The sequence below is a fragment of the Balaenoptera physalus genome (genome assembly GCF_965194825.1).
Source record: "Balaenoptera physalus genome assembly, chromosome: 17".
Lineage (NCBI taxonomy): Eukaryota > Metazoa > Chordata > Mammalia > Artiodactyla > Balaenopteridae > Balaenoptera > Balaenoptera physalus.
The window spans coordinates 2569697-2591688 of NC_138895.1; the positions used below are offsets into that span (position 1 = coordinate 2569697).

At 41.6% G+C, this 21992-nt stretch overlaps 1 protein-coding gene across 15 annotated transcripts in view; it reads right to left on the bottom strand.

Annotated features, from left to right (window-relative positions):
• The window catches only part of LOC309646588 (uncharacterized protein), a 341945-nt gene that overhangs the window by 318786 nt on the left and 1167 nt on the right, over window positions 1-21992 (bottom strand). The window lies entirely within an intron of this gene.

The window sequence follows — 21992 nt, forward strand, 5'->3', positions numbered from 1 at the left end:
TAGATAATCAAAAGGAAGTATGTGCTAGAGTAGCAGATTTTATTCACCTTCAGACTATTTAATCTAAACCAGAAGGCAAATCGCTACTCTGCTCCCAGGGTCATAAGTCAATACCTACCGTCCTGAGGCACAGTCCTTACCTGAAGGCAGAGAGCAGATGGGGTCCCCTGTTACACACTCCCTTCAGGGAAAATCAGAGTCAGCAATCCTCACAGAGCAAACGCCCTTACATCCTACAACCACCTGCAGTTTTCATATGGGGCTTAAGTCTTCAACACTCTGGTGCAGACTCGGAACCCGCAGTGTCGTGGTGATGTCATTAGTCAGGAAGATCAGGCAGAGAACAGAGAATTGAGGCTCTATCTTTATCCGTGCGTATTGTCCTCATTAAGGCACCCGATGAAGGGCAGACACCATTTCAGACAGTAAGGTGCATTCAGATCATCAGGGGATCTGGCTGAAATGCACATGCTGAGTCAGAAGGTCTGGGTCACTGCTGAGATTGAACCACCTCCCAGGTGGTACCAATGTTGTTGTGATCAGTTGTTCAGGTATAAGAACATTCCTTCCATTACTAAATACTATGTTATTATTACCATCAGCAGCTGCTGCATTATTGTTGTTGTAGGCTGAATAAAGTTTTCCCCAAAAGGTCTACGTCCTAATCCCTGGAACCCATGAATATGTTAACTTATATGACGAAAAGAACTTTGCAGGTGTGATTAAATTAATGATCTTGCAATGGGGAGATGATCCTGAATTATCCAGGCGGGCCCAGGGTAACCACAAGGGTCAGAGGTAAGAAAGAGGCAGGACGGTGAAAGTTAGAGAAGATGGAAGGTCAGAGGCAGAGATGGGACAGAAGAGAGGACGCCATGCTGCTGACTTTGAAGCTGAGGAAGGAGCCGTGAGCCCAGACACGCAGGCGCCTCTAGAAGCTGCAAAAGGTCGGGAAACAGACTCTCCCCTGCAGCCTCCAGAAGGAGCCAGCTCTGCCCTCACCTGGACTTCAGTGGAACTGCTTTCAAACTTCTGGCCTCCAGAACTGTAAGAGAATAAATGTGTGTTGTTCTGAGCCACAGAGTTTGTGGGAGTTCGTTACAGTAGCAATAGGAAACTAATACATTAATATCAACAGTAACAGTTTATAAAGAGCTCACTATATGCCAGGCATTGTCTTAACTGCTTTACATATATAATTTCTCAAAGCAACCCTATTGCTACACGGATAAACCTTGAAGACATCATGCTAAGTGAAATCATCCAGTCCCAAGAGGAAAAATACTGTACGATTCTTATATGAGGTCCCTAGAGCATCAAATTTACAAAGACAGAAAGTAGGATGGAGGGTACCAGGAACCAGGGTTGGGGGGAGATGTTATTTAATGGGTATAGAGTTCCAGTTTGGGAAGATGAAAAAAAATTTTGGAGATGGATGTGACGCTGGTCCCACAGCAGGTGCATGTGGTGAATGCCACTGAATTGTACATTTAAGATGGTAAGTTTCATGTTAAGTTTATTTTTACACCATTTTGTAAAAACCTATCATCTAATGCAATCCTTGGGAGACCTAGAAAGCAACGCTCTGTGGCAGGAAGAGCCCAGGTGTGAGGTGAGGTGACCCAGCCACTCACAGGTCACCCTGTCCTGGACCTTCGGGCTTCAGCTTCTGCTGAGGAAAGAGCTGAGGGCTTCCCAACATCCAGCTGTGAGCAAAGTCCTGATGGGAAAAGAAGCTATTTTTTAAAAGCCACCATTGTGGGTTTTATTATGATGATTTATTAATAAATCCCACACAGAGGCTCCTGACCCCAGACATACGTCGCCCAAAATGAAATAACTCAACCCAAGGAGCTGAATGTCTCTTTCTAAACAAAAGATGGCAGGTATTTGAAACAAAGATTGATCACGATAGTATTTCGAGAAAGAAGCCTCCCGTGATTAAATTCTTTCAACGACTCTTCGGGAAATTGTACATTTATAGTCATAACACAGAGTTTTTACACTTCTTTTAACGTAACTTGGCCAGGCGGGATTTCAGTAAGTCTCTCCACAGTAGAGTCCAGGCTCAGCCAGGCCCTGGAGCCCGGCTCTCAGTTCTGCCCTGTCATTTGTGTCTCCTTGGACACATTGCTGTTCTCTTATTTCTATAATGGGGACAATAATAGAACTTTTCCCATAAGTTTATTACGAGGATTAAATGAGTTAATCATTTAAGGTACTTAGACGAGTGTCTAGCACATAATATGCATTATAAATTTTTGCTATTTTATTATTATGATTCCTCCCAAACTCAACATAGAAACCTATGACCATGATATTTTAAAGGCAAGTTAAGGCTGTGGGTAGACTACTGACATACTGACATAGTTATTGTTAGTTAATATATTAACACTGCTCTCTCTGTTTAAAGACAAAATATAAATAGCTACAAAAGCTAAAACATAAATACCTATAAAGATATCCAAAACTCTATTAACCCTCATAATCAGAGACATAAAAATTAAAACAGCGAGCCAATAACAGGCGTGACCAGGACGGTGTCTCGGGAAGCCCCGACCCAGCCTCCCAGGGGCCCCGAAGAGCCTGCAAAGCCACGACTCCCCAGAGCATCTCCATAAGCAGCACCTGGGCACCGGCAGAAAGGAGCTTCTGGAACTAAAGACACGAAGAAGGAACCACAAGGAGACGGGGCGGGCGAGATGCGGTTTAGCTGAGCCCCACCCCGGGATGGGCAGACAACAGACGGAGGGTGACCACACCGCAGAGGTTCAGCCGGGAACAGAGGTCTGTGCCCCATGGGGCTCCCCAGCCCGGGTCCTGCGCCAGGAGACGAGCCCCCAGAAAGTCTGGTGCCGAGGCCAGTGGGGCTGACTCTCAGGGGAGCAGAGGGCTAAGGGGATGGAGGCTCCAGGCCTAAAAGATGTGCAAAACCTCCCAGGCTCCGGGTGGAAGCAGTGACCCGATAGGAGCCTGGGCACCTCCACCAGCTGGTCCTGGAGGGCCTCCCGAGGAGGAGGCCGGGTGAGAGACAGGGAGGGGAGGGGACCCTGTGCTTCCCAGGGACACAGACAGGGCACAGCCATTCTGGGAGCTCACTCTACCGCCAGGGCATCTCCAAGTCATTTGCAAACATCTTCTCCCATTCTGTAGGCTGCCTTCTCGTTTTGTTGATAGTTTCCTTTACTGTGCAAAACTTTTTCAGTTTGATGTGGTCTCATTTGTTTGTCTTTGCTTTTGTTTCCCTTGCATATTTTTATAGAGACAGATCCATAAAAATATTGCTAAGACCAATGTCAAAGAACATACTGCCTACGTTTTCTTCCAGGAGTTTTATGGTTTCAGGTCTTACATCTAAGTCTTTAATCCATTTTGAGTTTATTTTTGTATATGGTGTGAGAGAGTAGTCCAGTTTGTTTCTCTGGCATGTAGAAGTTCAGTTTTCCCAACACCATTTATTGAAGAGGCTGTCTTTTCCCCATCGTATATCCTGGCCTCCTTTGTTGTAGATTAAATGACCACATAAGTGTGGGTTCATTTCTGGGATCTCTACTCTGTTCCATTGATCTATGTGTCTGCTTTGGGGCCAGTACCATACTGTTTTAATTACTGTAAAACAGTAGCAGACTATGAAATCAGAGAGGATGATACCTCCAGCTTTGTTCTTCTTTCTCAAGATTGTTTTGGATATTTGGGGTCTTTTGTGTTTCCATACAAGTTTCAGAATTATTTGTTCTAGTTCTGTGAAAAAAATGCCATTGAATTTTGTTAGGGATTACATTCAATCTGTAAATTGTCTTGGCCAGTAATCTTTTAACAATGTTAATTCTTCCAGTCCATGAATGTGGTATATCTTTCCACTTGTTAGTGTCATCTTCTATTTCTTTCATCAGTGTCTTATAGTTTTTTGAGTATAGGTCTTTTACCTCCTTGGTTAAATGTATTCCTAGGTATTTTATTCTTTTTGATGCAATTGTAAATGGGATTGTTTTCTTAATTTCTCTTTCTGATAGTCTGTTGTTAGTGTATAGAAATGTAACAGATTTCTGTATATTAATTTTCTATCCTGAAACATTACTGAATTCACTTATTAGTTCTAATAGTTTTTTGGTGGTATCTTTAGGATTTTCTATATATAGTCATGTCACCTGAAAACAGTGACAGTTTAACTTCTTCCTTTCCAGTTTGGATTCTTTTTATTATTATATTTTTTAGTCTGGTTGCTATGGCTGGGATTTCCAATACCATGTTGACTAAAAGTGGTGAGAGTGAGCATCCTTGTCTTGTTCCTGATTGTAGAGGAAATGCTTTCAGCTTTTCACTGTTGAGTATGATGTTGGCTGTAATTTTGTCATATATGGCCTTTACTATGTTGAGCTATTTCCCTCTAACCCACTTTGTTGAGAGTTTTCATCATAAATGGAGGTTGAATTTTGTCAACAGGTTTTTCTACATTATTGAGATGATCACATGATTTTTATTCTTCAGTTTGTTTAATGTGGTGCCAGCAGGCTGGTGGGTAGGACTGGAAGTGATAACAGTACCTTCATCAGCATCTTCTGTGAGGAGCAAATGAACTGCTGCATCAAGAGTGCTCAGTCAAGGGACTTCCCTGGTGGCGCAGTGGTTAAGAATCTGCCTGCCAATGCAGGGGACATGGGTTTGAGCCCTGGTCCGGGAAGATCCCACATGCCACGGAGCAGCTAAGCCCGTGCGCCACAACTACTGAGCCTGTGCTCTAGAGCCCGTGAGCCACAACTACTGAGCCCGCATGCCACAACTACTGAGCCTGCGCTCTAGAGCCCGTGCACCACAACTACTGAGGCTGCGCTCCAGAGCCCGCGAGCCACAAGTCCTGAAGCCTGGGTGCCTAGAGCCTGTGCTCTGCAACAGGAGAAGCCACCGCAGTGAGAAGCTTGTGCACTGCAATGAAGAGTAGCCCCCGCTCGTCGCAACTAGAGAAAGCCCGTGCACAGCAACAAAGACCCAACGCAGCCAAAAATAAATAAAAATAAATAAATAAATTTTTAAAAAATAAAAGAAAATAAAAATTACCTGGGAAGGGCGGTGCTCATTTTCACAATTAGGGCATTAAAACTAAGCAGAGAATGTATTTTATTTAAGAACCTCATTTGCTTTAAAACTACCTGTTGTTTCTTTCAAGTTTATTTAGACTTCATTATAAATTCAAAGACTTAACTAGTCTAGGTGTAAGAGGATCAATTTAGCGCATAATAACCTGAGGGAAAAAAAAACAATTTTAAAGGAATCAGGGACTTTCCTGGATGCCCAGCGGTTAAGACTCCACACTTACACTGCAGAAGGTGCAAGGTTCGATCCCTGGACAGGGAACTAAGAGCCCACATGCCGCGGGGTGCAGGCAAAGAGTAAAAAATAAATAAATAAATAATTGTAAAAAAGGAATCATTATGAATTCTTTTAAAACAGTTTTAAACCTTTTGATACCAGTATTCACTGCATTGGTCTGTAGGCTTTATTCACTGATACCAATTACCTGATTCAAGGAATGTGTGCAGTTGATCGTATTTATATAAAAATAACCTTCCAAATTATGTCCTAGGACCCTCTAGGAAGGCTTGAGATGTAAATGGACAGCAATCTATCTGAGACAGATGGTCGGACAATTATTTTACACCCAAAGTAGCATCTGAGCCAGAGCTACTTAGAGGGCAGGAGACAAGTTCTCTTACTCACTTACCCTTCGAGTTACCAAAGCTTCCTGAAAGCCTTTTTCTTGGAGACAGTCCCAGTGCCCAGTGGTATCTAAGGAAACGTGACGTAGGCTCCAGAACCCCAGTCCCCCTCGGCCGCCCCTCAAGGTCTCATCAAGACGCGAGGGGACCTGTGCTGCCTGCGGCTTCCTGGGCAGGAGGCAGCCTCCCGGGGCGGAGGGAACGCCCCTGTCAGAGTCCCAGCCCTGGCTGACCTCCAAACACTCCTTCTAAGGCCTTCAAAGCCCTGTTTACAAGAGTCCACCGGCCTAGACCCAGCGGCCACAGGGATCACTGGGCGTTTCCTGAAGCTCTGAGCAAAGGTGTGGACTGAATTGGGAGTCTCATGAGATACCGCAGGTCCAGAACCCAGCCAGATCCCTCGTCAAGATCACCTTCAGCATCTTTCGTTTCCTCTCCTGTTAACTGAAATACTTATCTACCCCGTAGCGAATGTGGAGGCTGATAAATGTTGTTGAATTTAACTATTAAAATACTTTAGAAATGCCTTCAATAAGACAAACGTGATTCACAAACTTGGGATAAGCCACACTGACCCCATGCGCACTGCCTCTCTCTTCCTGGTCCCCTGCTTCTCACCCAGAGTGTACTCTTCTGTTAGGGCAGGTGACGCAGCGCTGACTGATGAAAAGCATCCCGGGCCACGTTTACGATGATGCACGGCACTGCCTCCAAAATCCCTCGCCATCAACACACACACACACACGCGTGCGCACACACCCTCCAATAATAAGGGAGAAAAGGGCACAAATGACGTGAAGTGGAGGACAGGTCAGTACCTTCGTGAGCATGAACCACATCAATAGTCACAATTCATCCCGAGTTTCAAGCTGAACCAGAGGCCACAGGTGGATTAAATCACCCACATCAAGCCCCGCAAACATCACGGAAGAGGCAACAGAAAACAAAATCCTTTCTTTCTTTCTTACGCTGTCTACCCAACGCTCAACCTAGACAACTTTCTAAAAAACAGCAGGCCTTAAATACACACATTGTCAAAAAAAAACCCAAAAATACACACATTGTCTTTGCTAATAAAGAGGCAGTTCAGACAGAGAAGTTTCGCTGGCTTGGGACAAGGGCTGCTATGGCTTTGGCAGTCTCCAACTTTCTGCTTACGGCAGGGGAAATGCAAAGTCTCTCCAGAGAAAATGCCAGTTATTTAAATATATATATATCCATAGAGGAAGAGTGCTTACAGGCAGTTGCAATGATTTTTCAAACAGAAATGTCATCGCTCTTATTTTGCCAAAGGGAAACTGAGAGACCTCATCGTGGGTCATATCAACATGACCTGGTGACAAAATGCTTCAGACACCATGCTAAATATGGAGCAGACCCCTTCTAATTTTAATTACTTGAAAGCTTAATATACTTAATATACTTAATTATATACTTAATAATACTTAATAATATACTTAATATACTTACTAACAAAATACAATTTACAATAACATAAGAGACACTATAGACATATAGCGCCACTAAAGACTGTATTTTCAAGATCAAATACTATCCAGTCTTCGTTTTCTGAGTAATTCCTCGGCAGATTTTGTCCCTGTCAAAATGTTTTTTATTTTCCTTCTGAATTTTAACCACCATTTCCAATCAATGATTTCTCTGTGATGTGTGAACAAATGAATTGGCGTGTTTCTTTTACACTATGCTCGAGCTCATGTTTTCTCTGGGCTAAAGCTCATGTATTAGATGATGCTGTGTGACTCCAAGTCACCATGGATTCCAAAGGTCTGATAAGAAAAAAAAGGAATGTTGCATTAGAATATTTGGTTTAATCCCAACTGAGCCCTCCTGGCTTGCCCTCCGATCATGTCCAGATTCAGCAAAGAAAACCCAGACGCAAAAAGCTGGGTGGGGGACAGAAGGGGTTTGCTTTTATTGTCATCCTACCTGGTCCTCGATAACCTCAAAAAGAGAATCAAGGTTTATAAAAGTAAGTACTTTTTTGGTAGTTATTGTATTCTCCCTCCAAATTCCTTTCTTTATCAGCTAAGATACGTACTTCTGTAATTTCAATTCACACTTAGTTAGGGCTGTTTTGTTTTGTTTTTTAATTTACTTATTTATTTATTTGGCTGCCGTTGGGTCTTCGTTGCTGCGTGCTGGCTTTCTCTAGTTGCGGTGAGCGGGGGCTACCCTTTGTTGCGGTGCTCAGGCTACTCATTGCGGTGGCTTCTCTTGTTGTGGAGCACGGGCTCTAGACGCGTGGGCTTCATTAGTTGCAGCACGCGGGCTCAGTAGTTGTGGCTCACGGGCTCTAGAGTGCAGGCTCAGTAGTTGTGGCGCACGGGCTTAGTTGTTCCGTGGCATGTGGGAGCTTCCCAGACCAGGGCTCGAACCCGTGTCCCCTGCATTGGCAGGCGGATTCTTAACCACTGTGCCACCAGGGAAGCCCAGTTAGGGCTGTTTTAATATAGATCGTGTATTCTAGCATCATGAGCCCAAACTAAAGACCACCACCCACCATCTCTGGCCGCATGGGTTCAGATGGGGGAGGCCAGGTGTGCCCACACATCTGCAGTAAGGGTTACTGTCCTCATTGTTCATTTCCTCAGTGCCTACCTTATTTAAAATTACTGTCATGACATCAGTGATATCTGCTTGCATTGTAATAAAGCACCAAGTTACAGCAGCCCCAGGAATTCCTTTGGCAGTGGGGAAAATCCTGGCTTTGCAGATGGAAGTGAATTTGGTGGTCACATCTCAGCTCCCCAAGAAAACTTTCCACATGACAAAGTCTGCTCACAAAGGATGAGCAAACTATGTGTGTGGGCGGAGGTGCTCTCCAAGCTGGTCGCTCAGGTGTCCCAGGTCAAGACGGAGGTGAAGACCTGGAAAGGCGGGGCGTGCCAGCCAACACCCGGGCACCTGCAGCCAGCACCACCAGCCCTTCATCAGTGAGCACGTGACCATTTACACAGCAAAATGGGAAAAGCACAGTCACCATTCAGGGCACGGATCCGTCCTCCAAACAGATCTCTATTGCTCACGTAAAATCTAACAGAATAGTTTCCAGAGAAATCTAATTCCCCTTTCCATTGTTCAGTAAAGATTATCCAAAGCCGTAAACTGCTATTGGCTATTTTTAATAACTATTTTTGAATACTGATTACTCATTTTCCTCTTGAAGCTGCCATCACATGACCTCCCAGGTGTGAGACAACGAATACCAGGCAGAATCCTTAACAGAGAACGTCCTGAAGAGTAAAGACCCAAAGGAATTGCAATCATCCCTCTATTTCTATCAAACTGGTGGAAAATGAGGATGCATTTCAAATGTTTATAAACTGACATCATTTCATTTGGAACTGCTTTTTAATAAAAAAGAACACTTTTTTCTGTTTTCACTCTGACCCATAATACCACAGTCATCCTAAAATAGCACCTCAGTGAAGTCCTGAAACCCGCACGTCTCATGCCAAATGGTTCATCAGTGATCTGGTTCATTTTCTGCCTGAAGCAAGCAGAATAAAAAAGAACAGAACGGAATTCAGCTAATGTCAAGCTGGGAAGATTCCTTCACAAGGAAGGAAAAACGAAAAAGAAATAAGGTGCTTAAGGGGGTGTAAAGTTTTCTGAGAAAATTATAGCAGCTAAAAACAGATCATCTAAAGCAAGCAAAGGTGGTTCCAAAAGCAGATTTCCAATTAAATAAGCAGGGCAGGAAGATCCTGACCCAAAGCCTGGCTGTGGCGAAGCTCTGGTCCACACAACCTCTCAGACCCAGTAGACTAGCGTGCACGCCTTTCTTTGACTTTATAGAAAATCACATTTAACCTCAACAGATTAATGCATCTTTGACCCTCAAACTATGTATTTCTTTGATCAAGCCACCAGAGATCTGAAACTTATTTGTATATTTTTCTCTTGGCTATTTTGATAGCAGCTTATAAAGATTTATCCTGAAACATTATAAAAATCATTCACCAGTCTCAAAATGTACAGTGTCTGTTATGTATGTATTTAATACAAGGTTAAAAAATCTGCAGCAAAAGGACAAAACCACAAGTACTTATTTCATAAATGTGGAGGAATAGGGATTTTACTATAGGATTTATGTATACTAATTTCTTAAAATATGATAGTCAGTAAAAGAAAACATGTACTGAATACCCCCATGCCAAGTCCTGTGGGCAGCTGCAAAGACCAGTGTGTTTGCCCTACGGCTGCTGTTGATACAGGGACAGAGGGGATGCTGAGAGCATCTGCGATGACCCTCTGTGGGATGCAGCCAGACGTAAGGTCTGCAGAAGGGCAGAGGGAGAAGCGATGGCTCGGGCTGACGGGGGAGGGGAAAGGCTCCTCTGAGAATGAGCCAGTCCGTCCAGGCTCTGAAAGGCAAGTCGTCGTGACAAGCGGAATTGCAGGAGGCAGTACCAGGTAATACGCGTTCACCTGGCAACACTGATTGGGCATCACTTCACACGAGGTCCTGGAGGACACAAGAGGCCCCCGCACTGAATGATGAAGGCTCGTCCACCCAGGCCAGCACCTCCACTGCAGAGTCTGGACAAGACCACAACAGACCCACACTGTGCGTCTACACTGAAAAGTAATGGAAACCAAACTATTAAATAAGATATATTCTGCCACCCTCTCCTGACAAGAATGCCTCCAGAATCATAAGATCTTTTGAATAGCATAATCATCACCTGTGCTGAGATGTTCTGATGATGGACCAGTGGTGGTGGGTGACTAATAAAATGAAGACCTAGAGAACTCATAAATACTCACATATTTATTCCACAAAATTTATCTCTTGCCTTCATGTCAAAAAAAATCACTAATTATGTGTTTACAATCCAGATTGTCCACATAATCTTGCTCTATTGAGAATAATGCCATATTAAACCTCATTTCTAGAGTCACTGTAATTCTTGGAGAGATGTTTTCAGTTTGGAGAAATTTTATTCACTGAGGCAGCAGCAACTGTTACTAAAATTCTTAAAGTGATACTTAGATTCAGAAAAAAAAACCCAACAGATTTTACATATAGAATTGTAAAGGCGGACTGAATACGAAAAATTATCATTATCATGGAAAATATCATGAAATATTTTAACTTCCTTCATATGAATCATTATTACAGATCTCAACATCTCTTAAAGAAATATCTAAAAAAGAGTGGATATATGTATATGTATAACAGATTCACTTTGCAACACCTGAAACTAACACAACACTGTAAGTCAACTATACTCCAATAAAAATTTTTTAAAAATAATAAATGAAAAAAGAAATATCTGGATCCTTACAATATTCCCATTATATGAAACATTTCACTTGATTTTATCATTCTAGATAGTTTTAATTTGTTTTATTATTTTTATATTTATCTGACATAGTCAGACATTCTAGCCTCAAATTCCAAAGTTACTTCTTCTATACTTAGAATCTATCCATTGTTTTCAGTAAATATTGGACACTGTCAAAAAATAAATAAAGTGTCATCTTATTTGACTAAATATGTTTGGCTAAGTATTTTTAGAACATCATACCAATGTTTTTATATTGACTATTACTTCTCTTTGTTAAATACTGCCAATTTTTTGCTATTTCTCCAGAATTTTTTCAATTCTAGCCATTGTTTTATGTGTGCTTTTCTCTATAATAGTGATTTTTTATATTCTCTTCATAAAGAAGCCAAATGCTTCCATCACAAATAACTTCACTGACAAAAGCTGCTCTCCAAAATTAGCTCTAAAACATAGAAAAATAGTAATAAAATATAGATTGTCTGCAAACTTAAAATAAAGGTTTGTCTCTATTTCTTCTTCATCCAATGAAAAAGGTTTTTCACCATGAAACCGAATCAGCTTGTTTTCCGGAAGCAGGGCCATCCTCCGGGATCAGCTCCCAAAGGACAGCGGGGCTCCCAGTCCTGACTTTCTCCCCCGATCTGCTGGTTCTGGGAAGGCGTTTTCTTTGTCATCTCACACTGGACAGAACTGCCTTTGTGCTTCTGGGTTAGAAATTTGATGTAAATACTTTTGTCATTTATTCTCATTATTTTGATCAGTAACTCAAGCTTCATTTACTAAAGACTGTAGTTTCACAAATTTTATCAGACCTGATAAAACTGTGGATTTGATGAGAGTAATTTCCTGCTCATTTTCATTATTTTGACCAGTGGTAAAAATCTAAACAATCTGCAATGCCCAGTTGGCTTGTTTTTATTGTTTTGATCAGCAATTAAAGCTGGAAAATGTGTGATGAACTCTGCAGATTTTATATGAGCCGTACATGACAGAAGCCTACTCTGCCATTATTTTCAGATTTTAAAAATTTAAGCAGATTGTTTCTAAAATCCTATTTTTCTGCTGTTTTTCCCCTTTTCTGAGCTCTATTTTTGTGTCTTCTTTTCCAGCCCTTCCTTGGCATGTACTATAATATTTCTCAATGATCTAAAGAATTTTTAAAACATAATTGTATCCAAAGGCTGTTTGAATATATATTCATAAAAATCCAAATCAAATGTAAAAACTGAATAAATTATTTTTCATATGTATTTTGACAAAATTTATTTTTCTAAAATAATCTAAACTGAGCAAGATGAAACAGTAGGAGATACCAGCCTTCATTCCCCTCACAAAAAAACAATTAGCTATTCACAATTGAAAAAAGCCTTAGGAGGGCTAAAGAATCCAATTAAGAACCTACAGCAACACAGTGGAGCAAAAGAAGGAGAAAAACTGCACAGAAAGGATTGCTGGGGAGATCAGCTCAGCAGAGACATCAGAGGCAGCGAGGAACAAAGAAGGGGGTCCAACAACATCAGCCAAGCAGCAGGTGCCCCTGTGGTGCCCATGGCCTGTTCTGTGGGGCCCGGGCAGCCTTTGCCACTGGGGACCGTGGCAGCTGTAGATTTCCTGCAGCTTCCCTAGCGGAAGACCCCTAGTGTTATATGCACAGGCCCCCCGAGAGGGAGATGGCCCCCCACCAAAAGGAGCCTCTGCTACACTGCCCCATGACCACAGCTGCCAGCAACCTCACCCCAGTGCACACCAGCCCCCAAAGCCTGCTCTGCTTGCTCTGCGCTCACCTGCACCCCGGACAATGGCTCTGCACCTGTATCTCAGGCTCCCCAAGCCAGCGCTGCTGCAGGCTGGCCAGCACCCCAGACACAGGAGCTGCTGCTGGTCCACAAGTGCCCACTCTCCAGACTCCGGCTCCACGGCTACTCCATGGGCACCCACACATCCAACACCAGTGACATCACCACCATGAAGGCAACCACAAGCTGGACCAATTACCAAAAAAATCCCCTCAGCCACGACATCCCCCATGGAAAAAAAAAAAAAAATCAGGTGGTCCCAGCAGACTTTGCCACTAAAGACCCCAGCAGCCCTCAGCACCACTGTGGACACCCACAACCTTGGTCCTCTAGAAGCCCTGCAATCTTCACCAACACTGCCCCCAGCTGACAGAGCTGCATAGAGCCTAACACAGAGGCGTCCCCAGAGCCAGAACCACTACTCCAACCCAGCCACACCCTCTCACCCACACACAGGTGAACGTCTTTTCACACCAAAACCAGTCTGTCAAGTATGAAAGAGGTGACTGCTCCATCAAAGACGCAGACATCAGAGCAAGGCTACAAGAAACATAAAAAATCTGAAAAACGTGACACATCAAAGGAACACAACTTGAGCTGCTGTCAGCTTAAAAGAGACTGCTACATTTACAAGAAGGTTCATGTAAGCCTTATGGTAACCACAAGGCATAAAAACCTATAGTAGATACACACAAGACAAAGAAAAAGGAATCAAAGCATACCACTATGGAAAATCAACAAATCATAAGGAAGAAAGCAAGAGAGGTAGAAAAAAAAAGAGAAGAACCAGAAAACAATTAACAAGATGATAACAGTGAGTCCCTACCTATCAATAATTACTTTAAATGTAAATGGATTAAATTCTCCAACCAAAAGACATAGAGTGGCTGAATGGATTTTTTTTTAAAAAGAGAGAGACCCAACTATAGGCTGCTACAAGAGACCTGCTTCAGCTTTAAGGACACAGGCTCAAAGTAAAGAGATGGAAAAAGATATTCCACACAAATAGAAACCAAAAGAGAGAAGGGGTAGCTATACTTATATCTGACAAAATAAACTTTAGGTCAAAAACTATAACAAGAACAGAGAAGGTCATTATATAATGATAAAAAGGTCAATTCATCAAAAGAGTATAACAATTGTAAATATATATTACCCAACATTGGTACACTCAAACACATAAAACAAATATTAACAGATCTGTAGGGAGAAATAGACAGCAATGTAACAATAATAGGGGACTCCAATACCCCATTTTTAACAATAGATGGATCATCCAGACAAAATAAATAAGGGGATATTGAACTTAGACTACACATTAGCCAAATGAACCTAACACACATATACAGAACACTTCATCCAGCAACAGCAGAATACGCATTCTTCTCAAGCTCACATGGAACACTCTCCAGGATAGATCATATGTTAAGTCACAAAACAAGGCTTAACAGATTTAAGAAGATTGAAATCATATCAAGTAAATATCTTTTCTGAACCACAATGGGATGAAAGCATACATTAATAACAAGAGGAAAACTGGAAAATTCACAAATATGTGGAAATTAAACAGCACACTCCTGAACAATCAATGGGTCAAAAAGAAACCAAAAATGAAATTTTAAAAAAATCTTGAAACAAATGAAAATGTAAACACAACATAGTAAAATTTATGGGATTCAGCAAAAGCAGTTCTAAGTGGGAAGTTGATAGCCATAACACCTACGGTAAGAAAAAAGAAAGACCTTAAATAAACAATCTAGTTTTACACTTCTAAGAACTAGAAAAAGAAGAACAAACTAAGCCCAAAGTTAGCAGAAGGAAGGAAATAACAAAAATCAGAGCAGAAATAAATGATATGGAGACTAGAAAAACAGTAAAAAGGATCAATGAAATGAGGAGCTAGATTTCAGACAGGTAAAAATGACAAATCTGTAAGCAGACTAAGAAAAAAAGACTCAATTAAATAAAATCAGAAATTAAAGAGGAGACATAACAACTGATAGCACAAAAATACAAAGGTTCATAAGAGGCTACTATAAAAAATTATATGCCAACACACTGGATAACCTAGAAGAAATGGATAAATTTCTAGAAAAGTACAACCTACCAAGACTGGATCAAAAAAAAAAAAAATGAAAAATCTGAACATCTATAACTAGTAAGAAGATTGAGTTAGTAATCAAAAACACCCAAAAAAGAAAAGTCCAGGACCAGATGGTTTCCATGGTGAATACCATCAAACATTTAAAGACAAATTAACCTCAATCCTTTTCAAACTCTTCCAAAAATTTTAAGCTGAAGGAAAACTTCCAAACTCATTTTACAAGGCCAGCATTACTCTCAATAACAAGAATAGTACAAGAAGAGAAAATCACAGGTCAATATCCCTGACAAAAAATACATGCAAAAATCCACAACAAAATACCAGCAAACTGAATTCAACAGCACATCGAAAGGATCATACACCACGATCAAGTGGGATTTATCCCTGGGATGCAAGAATGGTTCAACATACACAAATCAATAAATGTGATACACCACATTAAGAGAAAGATAAAAATCAAATGATTATCTCGATAGATGCAGAAAAAGCATTTGACAAAATTCAACATTTTTTCATGATAAAAACTCTCAACAAAGTGGGTTTAGAAAGAACATATCTCAACATAATAAAAGCCATATATAGCAAGCCCACGATTAATATCAGACTTGGTGGTGAAAGCTGAAAGCTTTTCCTCTAAGATCAGGAACAAGACAAGAGTTCCCACTGTTACCATTTCTAATCAACATAATACTGGAAGTCCTAGCCAGAGCAATTAGGTGAGAAAAAAAAATAAAAGGCATCCAAATCAGAAAGGAAGAAGTAAAATTGTTTCTGTTTGCAAATGACAATCTTAGATTTAGAAAACCCTAAAAACTCCATCAGACTAACTGAAAGAGAAATTAGGAAACCAATCCCATTGACAATTGCATCAAAAACAATAAAATACTTTGGAATAAATTTAACCAGGGAGGTAAAAAATCTGTGTGCTGAAAACTATAAGACGATGATGAAAAAACTTGAAGACACAAGCAAATGAAAAGATACCCCATGTTCACAGATTGGAAGAATTAATATTGTTAAAATATCCATACTATCCAAAGTGATACACAGGTGCGATGCAATCTTTATTAAAACTCAATGGCATTTTTCACAAGAATAGAAAAACCTATTTATAAATCCTAAAATTCATATGGAACCACAAAGTACCCCAAAATAGACAAAGCAAAGCTCAGAAAGAAGAACATAGCTGGAGAAATCACACTTTCTGAGTACAAGCTATATTACAAAGCTATAGTAATCGAAACAATATGATACTGGCATTAAAAAGACACATAGACCAATGGAACTGAATAAAGAGTCCACTATTAAACCCACACATATACGGTCAATTAATATTTGCCAAGGGCACCAAGAATGCACAATGCGGAAAAGATAACTTCTTCAATTAATGGTGTTGGGAAAACTGGACAGCCACACACAAAAGAATAAAACTGGATCACTAATTTATACCACTCACAAAAATTAACTCAACATACATTAAAGATTTAAATGTAAGAACTGAGACCTAAATCTCCTAGAAGAAAACACAGGGGAAAAGCTCCTTAAGATTGGTCCTGGCGATTTTTTGGATCTGATCCCAAAAGCAAAGGCAACAAAAGCAAACACAGGACTACATCAAACTAGAAAAACTCTACATAGCAAAGGAAATCATCCACAAAATGAAAAAGCAACCTATAGAATGGGAGAAAATATCTGCAAATCATATATCTGATACATGGCTAATACCCAAAATATATAAAGAACTCATACAACTCAATAGCAAAATCCCCAAATAGTCTAATTTTAAAATGGGCAAAGGACCTGAATAGACATTTTTCCAAAGAAGATATACAAATGGCCAACGGACAGATGAAAAGATGCTCAACATCACTAGTCATTAGGAAAATGTAATTCAAAACCACAATGAGATATCACCTCACGCTTGTTAGGATGGCTGTTATCAAACAGACAAGAGATGACAAATGTTGGCAAGGATGTGGGAAAAAGAGAACCCGTGTACACTGTTGGTGGAATGTAAACTGGTGCAGTCACTCTGAAAAACAGTATGGAGGTTCCTCAAAAAAATGAAAAATAGAGCTACCATATGATCCAGCCATCCCACTTCTGTGTATATCTCCAAAGGAAACAAAATCAGGATCTCAAAGAGATTACCTGCAGTCCCAGGTCCACTGCAGCACTGTTCACAACAGCCAAGATACTGGCAACGTGGATGACCTGGAGGGCTTCATGCTAAGTGAAATAAGCCCAACGGAGAAAGATAAACACTGTGTGGTTATCACTTATATGTGGAACCCTAAAATTAAACTAAAGTTGAACTCACAGAATCAGAGAATAAAACGGTAGTTGCCAGAGGCTTGGGAGTGGGGGAAATGGGGAGATGTTGGTCAAAATGTACAAACTTTCAGTTAAAAGAGGTTCTGAGGATCTAATGTATACCTTGGTGACTATAATATTGTCGATGTGAAATCTGCTGAGAGAGTACAGTTAAAGCATTCTCACAAAAACAAAACAAAACAATAAGAGTAACTATGTGAGGTGATGATGTGTTATTTAACTTGGTTGTGGTAATCATTTTATAATGTATACACAGATCAAATCATCACATTGTACATTTTAAATATATACAATTTTGTCAATTATACTCAATAAAGCTGGAAAAATAAAAATATAATAATCTAAATTAGTTAAATGCAAATGCAAATCATAACCTATCAAATTTTAAATCAAAAGTATTAAAATTAAATCTTTACTTATAAAAATGTAATTAAACCTCATTAAGTATTTTTACAAAAGTAAATCTATTTGTAATTAAACATTCCAAGTTTATACAGTTACCAGCGTAAAGAGTCTGTTATCACACTTCACACACATTACATCTAGACATACAAATAAACAAATGTAGAGTGTGTGAATTCAAGAGGAAGATGCAAATCCCTTGCTAACTTATGAGTACGTCCAGTCCAGGGATGGGTTCATGAAGAGAATCAAGGAAACAGATGATCAATGAGATTGGAAACTTGATTATGCGAGAGTGAGAATGGCTGTCATGCTATTGTGAATGGAGGGATGTGACAAGGTAGAGTATTTGTGTTCTCTCCTACCTACATGTTCCTACAGCTCAAATCGCCTCTCTACTCCAGCATCAGCACCAGTACCTCCCACAAGTCCCAGCAGCCTTTGGAGAGGTAACATCCCCTTTTGTTTTGAGGCATTAAGGCAGGAGGTGAGAAGAAGCATCTTCTGGGACCACATGGTGATGGCCACGAGAGCAGACGATCAGGTTCTGGGTGCACCCTGCCAGCACCGAGCCCTGGCTCCCAGGGACAGAGGCCCAGGGGCTGCTCGCCTGCCCAGGCTTGGCTGAAGGAGGTTCTCCTCTACTCCCCTCCTCTACTCGACGTCTTGAGACACTCTCCTTCCAGCCACGAAGCCCCACTGCCCTTCTTTCAGCTTCTCTAAGAGCCAAAATCTTCTCAGCCTTAGACTTCACTCCTCTGCTTGGAAGTTCTTTGAATGGCTGTCTCCTCATTCTGTAGGTTTCAACTTAAACCCCCTTCTCAGGCAGGCCAGCCCTGATGCTTCTAAGTAAGCTCTCCCTACGCCCACCTCCGCTGGCAATGTTCCATCCCTGCACAGTTTTCTACATAGGACATCTCAGAATTTGCACTCTATATATTTGGGGGGTTGGGGTTTTTATTCTTTATTATCTATGTTCCCATTTTTGGTATAAGAGCCAGAGGAAAGGACCAAGAAGCAAAATATAGCTCTTTTATTTTTTTTTTAGCTATTAGTATAAAATAGGCTCTCCATGAATATTTGTAGGAAGGAGAGAGGGAAAGAGACTGGAAAATTCTCTGTAGGCAGGAATTATTTATAGATCAATCCTCCACTTAAAAATACTGCTAAAGGGACTTCCCTGGTGGAACAGTGGTTAAGAATCCGCCTGCCAATGCAGGGAACATGGGTTCAAGCCCTGGTCCGGGAAGATCCCACATGCCGCGGAGCAACTAAGCCCGTGCACCACAGCTACTGAGCCTGCGCTCTAGAGCCCGCAAGCCACAACTACTGAGCCTGCGCGCCACAACTACTGAAGCCCGTGTGCCTAGAGCCCATGCTCCGCAACAAGAGAAGCCACCGCAGTGAGAAGCCCGCACACCGCAGCAAAGAGTAGCCCCCGCTCGCCGCAACTAGAGAAAGCCTGCGTGCAGCAACAAAGACCCAACGCAGCCAAAAATAAATTAATTAATTTTTTAAAAAAAACATTGATGAAAGAAATCAAAGATGACACCAACAGATGCAGAGATATACCATGTTCTTGGATTGGAAGAATCAATATCATGTTTTCGTTTTTCTTGGACCAGAATTGCTGGGTCATACGGTAATTCTACGTTTAAGGTTTTGAGGAATTGCCAAGCTGTCCTCCAACGGGCTCTGCTTCACAATTCCATCAGCAGTGTTTCTCCACATCCTTGCTGACACATGTTATCATCTGTCATTTTTATTTTGCCATTCTCAAGAGTTAAAGTTGTAGCTCATTCTGGCTTTGATTTGCATTTCATTAATTACTAATGATGTTGAGCATCTCCGGATGGGCTTTATTGGTCATTTGTGTACCTTCTTTTAAAAAGCAGCTCTTCAAATACTTCGCTCAATTTTGACTGGGTTATCTGTTTTTTTAAATTGTTGAGGTAAAAGGGTTCTCATATATGATTTGAAATTTTCCTCCCATTCTGTCTTATTACTTTTTTGATGGTGTCCTTTGAAGTGCAAAAGTTGTTGATTTTGATGAAGAACAATTTATCTATTTTTTCTTTTGTCATTGTGCTTTTGGTGCACAGTATCCAAGCATCCATTGCCGAACCCAAGACTACGAAGGGATGTGGTGGAGGACGGGGACCCTTGGGGGAGACCAGATGCCCCTGGGGCAGACCTGGCCAGTCCTCCAAGGTCCCTTCCAGCCTGCATTCTGCCCTGGGGTTCCTCTTGGAAGTCAGGTGTAACAGAGCACTTTGCTATAGTTTTACCTGATTGGTTACCTTTATTTACCATTCGTCAAATTCAAATTTCTGCTAAGAAACAGAGTATCTTGAAACTTTCACATTGAAAAGTCCTTCCAATAAGCGTATACCATTTACACAATTTCCAGCAGCGGTCCTTTTTTTTTTTTTTTAATTTTTATTTCTGGCTGCATTGGGTCCTCGTTGCTGCATGCGGGCTTTCTCTAGTTGCGGCGAGCAGGGGTTACTCTTCGTTGTGGTGTGCGGGCTTCTCATTGCGATGGCTTCTCTTGTTATGGAGCACGGGCTCTAGGCACACGGGCTTCTGTAGTTGCGGTGCCTGGGCTCAGTAGTTGTGGCTCGCGGGCTCTAGAGCGCAGGCTCAGTAGTCGTGGCACACGGGCTTAGTTGCTCCGTGGCATGTGGGATCTTCCCAGGCCAGGGCTCGAACCCACGTCCCCTGCATTGGCAGGCAGATTCTTAACCAATGCACCACCAGGGAAGTCCCGAGAGTTTCAAAATGGTAGTAGAATATTTGGTAAACGATATGTGCTTTGATATCTTTATAGATGGAATCAAATTAAACTTGAGGAAGGGAATAGCTTTGCATTTTTCTAATCTTAAAGCCCTGATTAACCATAATCTTTAAATATAGTGAAATTTTTTATCTATGGTTAAGAAAAATATTTTCTACATTAAGGTTAAAATTCTAAAAGCATGAAAAGAAAAAAAATCAAGGAAAGTATCAATATAACAAGACTACAAATTAACACTTACTAGCACATTGGCCATTTATAGTGTTAAATGTGTTCTTTACACTGTTTCCACTGTTATGTGACAAAACACATATATTTAAATGTGCGTTAACAAAAACTCAACTCTGCTGTTAGGGAGAAACTGAGCCAGGCCCCACATGCCTTTGCTTTCACAGGCTGATCTGCCTTTTCTTTTTCAGAATTTTTATCTTAATCAGTTAGTTGTGGTCCTTCATGATATTGCTTGCATGAAAATGTAATCCTATGTCAAGATTTTTTGGCCCCAAAGAAGTAGAGGACCAATCTGTACAGACTTTGCATATATCTCTCTCGGCTTTCATACCATGTCTCCAACAGGGGTCAAAAACTGAAGGTTCTGGGCTGAAAGCAACCTGCAAATACACGTGGTCGGGCCTTTCACTTTGAAAAACTGTAATCAGCTGCTAATATTTAAAAGTCAGGGGGACTTCCCTGGTGATCCAGTGGGTAAGACTCTGCGCTCTCAATGCAGGGGGCCCAGGTTCGATCCCTGGTCAGGGAACTAGATCCCACACGCAGAAACGAAGATGCCGTGTGCCGCAATTAAGACTTGGCGCAGCCAAATAAATAAACAAATGTTTCTTTAAATGAATAAATAAATTAAAATAAAAGTCAGGGAGGGAACTTCCTGGCGGTCCAGTGGTTAGGACTCCATGTTTTCACTGCCTAGGGCCCAGGTTCCATCCCTGGTTGGGGAACTAACATACCTGCAAGCCGTGTCGCTTGGCCAAAAAAATTTTTTAAAAATAAAAACCAGGGAATTTCACTTTTGACTTCCATATTTTCTTGAAAAATACAGCCAGCTCATTATCAATGGGCCCCAAGCCCTGAGGGCAGCACCCACTCGGGAGCTGGCTGGCCCCGGGCTGCCCCCCCTTCCCAGGACTCCAGCTGCAGGTCAATCGCTGTCCATCACTCTACTCAGGGCAGGTCGTCTTTCGCCCCCCCTGCTCCCCTCAGAGGACCCTGCCAGCCAGCTTCCTGTAGGTATGTGAGTCCGAAGCTCGTGCCCTGAGCCGTAAACAGTAGTCACAGCGAACCCTTCCATAGCGCTGGGCAGAGCCAGATCCTCTCCTAAGCGTGTAACGCGCACGAGCTCATGTCACCTGAGAATAACCTCAGGGGGCAAACACCGCTAGCATCCCCATTTTACAGACTAAGAAACCGAGACCCCAGGAAGCTGGGAACTCGCAAGGGGCCCGGCTGGGGACCTGAGGCTCCAGCCACTGGGTGTCATTCTCCAGCCGAAGAAGGTTCTGCACAGCTGCAAGG